The sequence below is a fragment of the Oncorhynchus mykiss genome, chromosome 3 (genome assembly GCF_013265735.2).
Source record: "Oncorhynchus mykiss isolate Arlee chromosome 3, USDA_OmykA_1.1, whole genome shotgun sequence".
Lineage (NCBI taxonomy): Eukaryota > Metazoa > Chordata > Actinopteri > Salmoniformes > Salmonidae > Oncorhynchus > Oncorhynchus mykiss.
The window spans coordinates 77,509,630-77,515,629 of NC_048567.1; the positions used below are offsets into that span (position 1 = coordinate 77,509,630).

The 6,000-nt window shown below is 41.8% G+C and overlaps 1 pseudogene; it reads left to right on the plus strand.

The window, feature by feature from the left end:
- LOC110504837 overlaps nucleotides 1-4,671 on the plus strand; it is a 35,281-nt pseudogene extending 30,610 nt beyond the window's left edge.
- The last annotated feature ends 1,329 nt before the right edge of the window (nucleotides 4,672-6,000 follow it).

Here is a 6,000-nt window from a genome sequence, read left to right on the forward strand (position 1 = left end):
CCTTAAGTTTTTAGTTTTAGGCAGTTGTTGTTGTTGCCATCCTGTACCTGTCCCGCAGGTGTGATGTTCGGATGTACCGATCCTGTACAGGTGTTGTTACACGTGGTCTGCCACTGCGAGGACGATCAGCTGTCCGTCCTGTCTCCCTGTAGCGCTGTGTTAGGCGTCTCACAGCCACATCTGCAGTCCTCCTTGCAGCATGCATAAGGCACATTCACACAGATGAGCAGGGACCCTGGGCATCTTTCTTTTGGTGTTTTTCCGAGTCAGTGGAAAGGCCTCTTTAGTGTCCTAAGTTTTCATAACTGAGACCTTTAATTGCCTACCGTCTGTAAGCTGTTAGTGTCTTAACAACCGTTCCACAGGTGCATGTTCATTCCATTGTTAATGGGTCATTGAACAAGCATGGGAAACAGTGTTTAAAGTCTTTACAACGAAGATTTGTGAAGTTATTTGGATTTTTACTAATTATATTTGATAGAGGGTCTTGTAAAAGGGACGTCCTTTCTTAACTGAGTTTTTTTTAAAGCAATGGTGAAGTAAGCCATTTCATAGTCCATTGATTGTTACATGCATTTCCCCCTTGTGGAAATAGAGTTCTGGCACAAGTTGGTAGCCAGATACAAGGCATGACTTTATTTTGTTCAATGTGTATCTAATGTCATGACATATAGGCTATTTGCAGTAAGGTATTCATGAGTTTAGTTACTCCACAATAATAACCTAAATGACTGAGTTAAAAAGAATGAAGCCTTTACATAATACAAATATTCCAAAACATGCATCCTATTTGCTATTAGGCACTAAAGTAAAACTGCTAAAAATGTGGCAAAGAAATTAACATTTTGTCCTGAATACAAAGTGTTATGTTTTAGGCAAATCCAACACAGCTCATCACTGAGTACCACTCCTCATGTTTTCAAGCATGGTGGTGGCTGCATCATGTTATGGGTATGCCTTTCATCGTCAAGGACTAGGGAGTTTTTTTTAAATAAAAATAAATTGAATAGAGCCAAGCAAAGGCAAATTTATAGAGGAAAACCTGGTTCAGTCTGCTTTCCACCAGACACTGGGAGACAAATCCACCTTTCAGCAGGACAATAACCTAAAACGCAATAACCTAAATCGTCTTGTAACTCTATAGCAAGACTTGAAAATGGCTGTCTAGCCATGATCAACTTGACAGAGCTTTGAGAATTTGTAAAATAATAATGGGCTAATATTGTTCAATCCAGGTTTGCGTGGCTCATAGAGACATACCCAGAAAGACTCACATCTGTAATTCTAACATGTATTAACTCAGGGGGTTTAATACTTATTTAATCAAAAGATATGTTTTATTTTCCATGAATACATTTTTTTTTCTTTCACTTTGACATTCAAGTATTTTGTGTAGCTTGTTGACAAACATGACAATTAAATACAATTTTAATTCCACATTGTGAAGCAATACAATGTGGAAAAAGTAAAGTCAAGGGATGTATGTACTTTCTGAAGGCACTGTAAGCTGTACTGTATGTTAATTAACAGTAGCTTGCTCATGCTGTCATAAGGCAGTTCACCAATGAAAACAAGGCATGTTGAATGATTGGTAGCCTAGTAGTCAGACCTAACTTGATGGATGAGGTGAAGGATGGTGATCTGATACAAACTCATATAGGCCTAGTTCACTTGTTTCATATTCCAAACAGTTCACAATATGCTAGACTACTATACAATTAAAACAGTTTACATTTTCACTAGACTATCCACATAAAGACACCTATTAATTACAATGATCATTACCCTGCCCTCCCCAAATTTCACCTAGAAAATGTAAAAGTCTCATTAAAAGTGTCAACCTCAATTTTATTAACCATCAAACACCTGACTTCTGTGTTGGCTACTTTGTTTGATATAATTTAAGACACTGCAGTATGTTTCAGGAAACAGCAGTTATATGTTTTAAAAACAAATAGTTACATTCTGAGGGGGAAGTTGGCTGACACCCTTCCAGACATCCCCCTACCCAGCCTTAGGCATACATCAGCATCACCTTGTTAGAAACTCCTACGGACAGCCCTGATTGTACATTTAAACACATTTCTACTTGGCTAATGAAGAGCAGCCAATTACCAAGTACTCCTAACAGTCTATAGCCTACCATTCCTACCCTGGCAGCCTTCAGCCAACATCCTTATTAGGCAACAAATGTGCATTTCCCTATGATTTGAGCAATGTGGGGGGGCCTGGGATTCCACCGCCACACTGAAGTGGTACTCATCAAAATTCTTCAAGGTTTGCAGGTGTGAGATTACTCATGTTGTCCTTGTGTGAGGGTGATGGACTTTGTGTTGTTTCAGGTGTCCGCTCTGAAAACCATGGTGATCCAAAGAGGTCCCACCCACAACCTCTCTCAACAACCTTGGATAACAGCCGGGTAAGAAACAGTAGCATCATATTTCAGTGGAACCTCTAAATCATGTGGTGGAAGGAAGGCATGGAACTGGAAAATGACTTTCTGTGCCTCCCCTTTTAGCCAAGATCAACGACATAGTGATGCCTACCTACAGGGTGATGAAGAGCAAGCTGCCAAGCACGTTACAAAGCATGTCCTTGTACCGGGCCAACGGAGACACAGAGTTTATCCTCTTCAAGCCTGTTCGGGTGGGTGTCTGTTACACGCTGGAGGAATTGAAACTCTCATTCTCCTTTTAACAACCCTGTACTAGCCTGGTCCCAAATCGGTTTGAGCTTTCCTGACAAAAAATTACAATACAGCACAAACAGATTTGGAGCCAGGCTAACCCTGTTCGGGATCTCATAATGGTTTTGGTACACGCCTACAAAACAAATAGACGTTTTCAGCAGGTCGCTGAGGCTGAGCAATGCTCAGTTACCATTTTCAGCCTCGATCTTGCTTGTTAAAGAGAAATCATTGTTCAGTAATTATTGTGGCTCTTTGTGTACGGCTAAGTGCTAATCTAAGTGAATCTAAGTGCACAACAATGGCGTTGACATGGCAACTAGGATACAAAGGGGACCGGTGGGGGTGTAATTTCTCTCCAGCAGCTCTCTGGCTAGCTTGCTGTTTTCTCCAACAGAACAACATCCAGCAGGGGTTTCAGAGACTGCACACCGTGATTCAGAAGGGATACAGTGGAGGGGACCTTCAGATCATCGCTTGCTCTTCTATGGAACAGGCAAGTCTTGTACTGGCAACACTACAAAATCAGAACCAAGGGCATGGTATTACAAGGTTCATCACTCTCGCACTGGGGATGGCTGTTGGATCTCAAGGTCTTTTTACAAGTGTATTTAATCAACTTTCTTTTATTCAGGTTATCCAATTGGGATCACAATATATTTTTTACTGTGTGTAGTGGCGTCTGGAGTGACATGCTGTCATGCTGGATGTTGTTAGCTCTGTGTTTCTGTTCTCGCTCTCTCCAGATTAACCTGCTGTTGTCTGTGAATAAGTAGCCTGAAGGGCTGGTCCATAGAAGATGACGAGCTCTGACCTGACCTGGCCAGACAGCAGTGTTACTCCAGCCCTGACCTGACCTAGCCTGACCAGACAGCAGTGTTTACTCCAGCCCTGACCTGACCTGGCCAGACAGCAGTGTTACTCCAGCTCTGACCTGGCCAGACAGCAGTGTTACTCCAGCCCTGACCTGACCTGGCCTGACCAGACAGCAGTGTTACTCTAGCCTTGACCTGACCTGGCCAGACAGCAGTGTTACTCCAGCCCTGACCTGGCCAGACAGCATTGTTACTCCAGCCCTGACCTGACCTGGCCAGACCAGGAGCCCTCGGTGGAGTGAGAGTCTAGAAAAAGTACCACCGGACAAGACTTTGGCCCTCAGGGACCAGCCTAAGAAGACACAAAAATGCACAAAAATCCTACAAAGATACCCTGACACAACTGCTCTGAGCATGGCGAGGTCCAGTTAGCAATTCAGTCACTCATTTGGTAGGTAGGATCGTCAGTCACTCAGTTGGTAGGTATGATCGTCAGTCACTCGGTAGGTAGGTAGGATCGTCAGTCACTCAGTTGGTAGGTAGGTAGGTAGGATAGTCAGTCACTCAGTTGGTAGGTATGATCGTCAGTCACTCGGTAGGTAGGATCGTCACTCTGTAGGTAGGATCGTCAGTCACTCGGTAGGTAGGTAGAATCGTCAGTCACTTGGTAGGTAGGTAGGACCGTCAGTCACTCGGTAGTTAGATAGGTAGGATCGTCAGTCACTCAGTAGGTAGATAGGTAGGATCATCAGTCACTCAGTTTGTACAGTGGTTCTTCCTTTAAAAGTTACGAGTTTATGCTGCGACCGTTAGTGGTAGATGGTGATGTCATTGCACCACACTATCACATGGGGTTATTAAAAATATAGTTATTTTTTTAAACAAAGCTATTTATTATTATTATTAACAACTCTGCATTATAATTATATAAAAGCCCCTTAGATATTCTCACAGACCAGATTTGCCCTAATGGAAAATGCCCCTTAGATATTAATTTAGATTTAGAATCCTCTAAATTTAATTATTTTTTGATATACTGTAGGCCTACCGTAGGCGACATGAGTAATGTGCTGATTACACAGGCTGCTTTAAATAATTAACATTTCATTATTTATTTATTTTTCCATATTTTCTCATTGTTTCTGTGATCCAAAAATAAAATGAACATTTCAATTCAATTCTTTGAGTCCTGTTTAAGTAGTATTTTAGTATTTTGATACTTTGTGCAATGCAATTGATAAGCTTTAAAAACTTTGAATGGGGCCTCCCGAGTGGCACAGATGTTGATTCGATACCCGTGCCGGCCGCGACCAGGAGACCCATTTAGCCCAGCGTCGTCCGGGTTAGGGGAGGGTTTGGCCCGGGCGGGCGGTGGGCTTTTGGTTTGTCTCCCTCTAAAAACAGGGAGAGAAAACAAGTGTAGCAGGCTGCAAAGTAGGTAAACATTTCAAGGATGGGCTATTAGCAGGACAATAGACTCTTCAACCTTTACAAAGGATAGTCTAGTAGCTCGGCTACTGTAGGTGTGACCCCCCCCCCCCAACTTGCAATGTATTAAAGTTTTTCTCAATGGCTAAAACACAATTTCTGAAACCTTGCTCCATTTCCTGAAAACATTAAACACAAAACTTCATCTTCAAGCGCTATTACTTAACCTCTGACTCCTCTCGCAAAATGAAACATTCGCCACTAAACAGTTTTACCTGTGTTCAAAATCAAACACTGCTCTCAAATCATAAACCAAGTGATCAAAATGATATACACTCTCAAGCAGTCAGTAAACAATACACCGAAAAATAGAAAACACATTGTTCAAAACATACAATTCTCAGGGAGAAGTACATTTTTTTATCTAAAAACATATTCATATTTTTCCGTCATTGTCTTTTGATGAACGAAAACATGTTCTATAGCTCAAAATTGATTAAAAAAAAATGGATCAGAAATTACTACTCTGCTTTGCTCTTTGCAATTTTGTTTTTTGTTCTTCCTCCTCCTTGTACCCCTATTTTTACAGTACTGTACCCTGCATCTCACAAACGTGTCCTTTGTCTCTGTGATACTGTAATTCTTGTTGTTTGTTGATATGAACCTGCAACCAGTCAAAATCTATTGAGCAGTCAGTACTGTTAATAAATGGAAAGCACAATGTTCAGGGCCATACAATTTGTCCATTGTACAGTGTGCAGCCTACAATGCACTGTACTACAGTATACAATACTAAAAAGGATAAAAATCAAAGGAGTAAACGTGATCAATGTGCTTCTTCTTGTCTTTGGGCTGGGTCAGGCCAGAGCACTTTGTCGACATCACAAGCAATATTGTCCCTCCCGAGGCAACGGGGGAAGAAGCCTCTTGTGTGCCGTATCCAGCCCTGACATGATTCCTCACCTATATCACCACAGGCTAAATCCATGGCTTGCAGCAGATTTACTCTGGTGTAGGGTTGTCTATCATACACTTTCCATCTCCAAGAGGAGAAAAACTCCTCAATCGGAT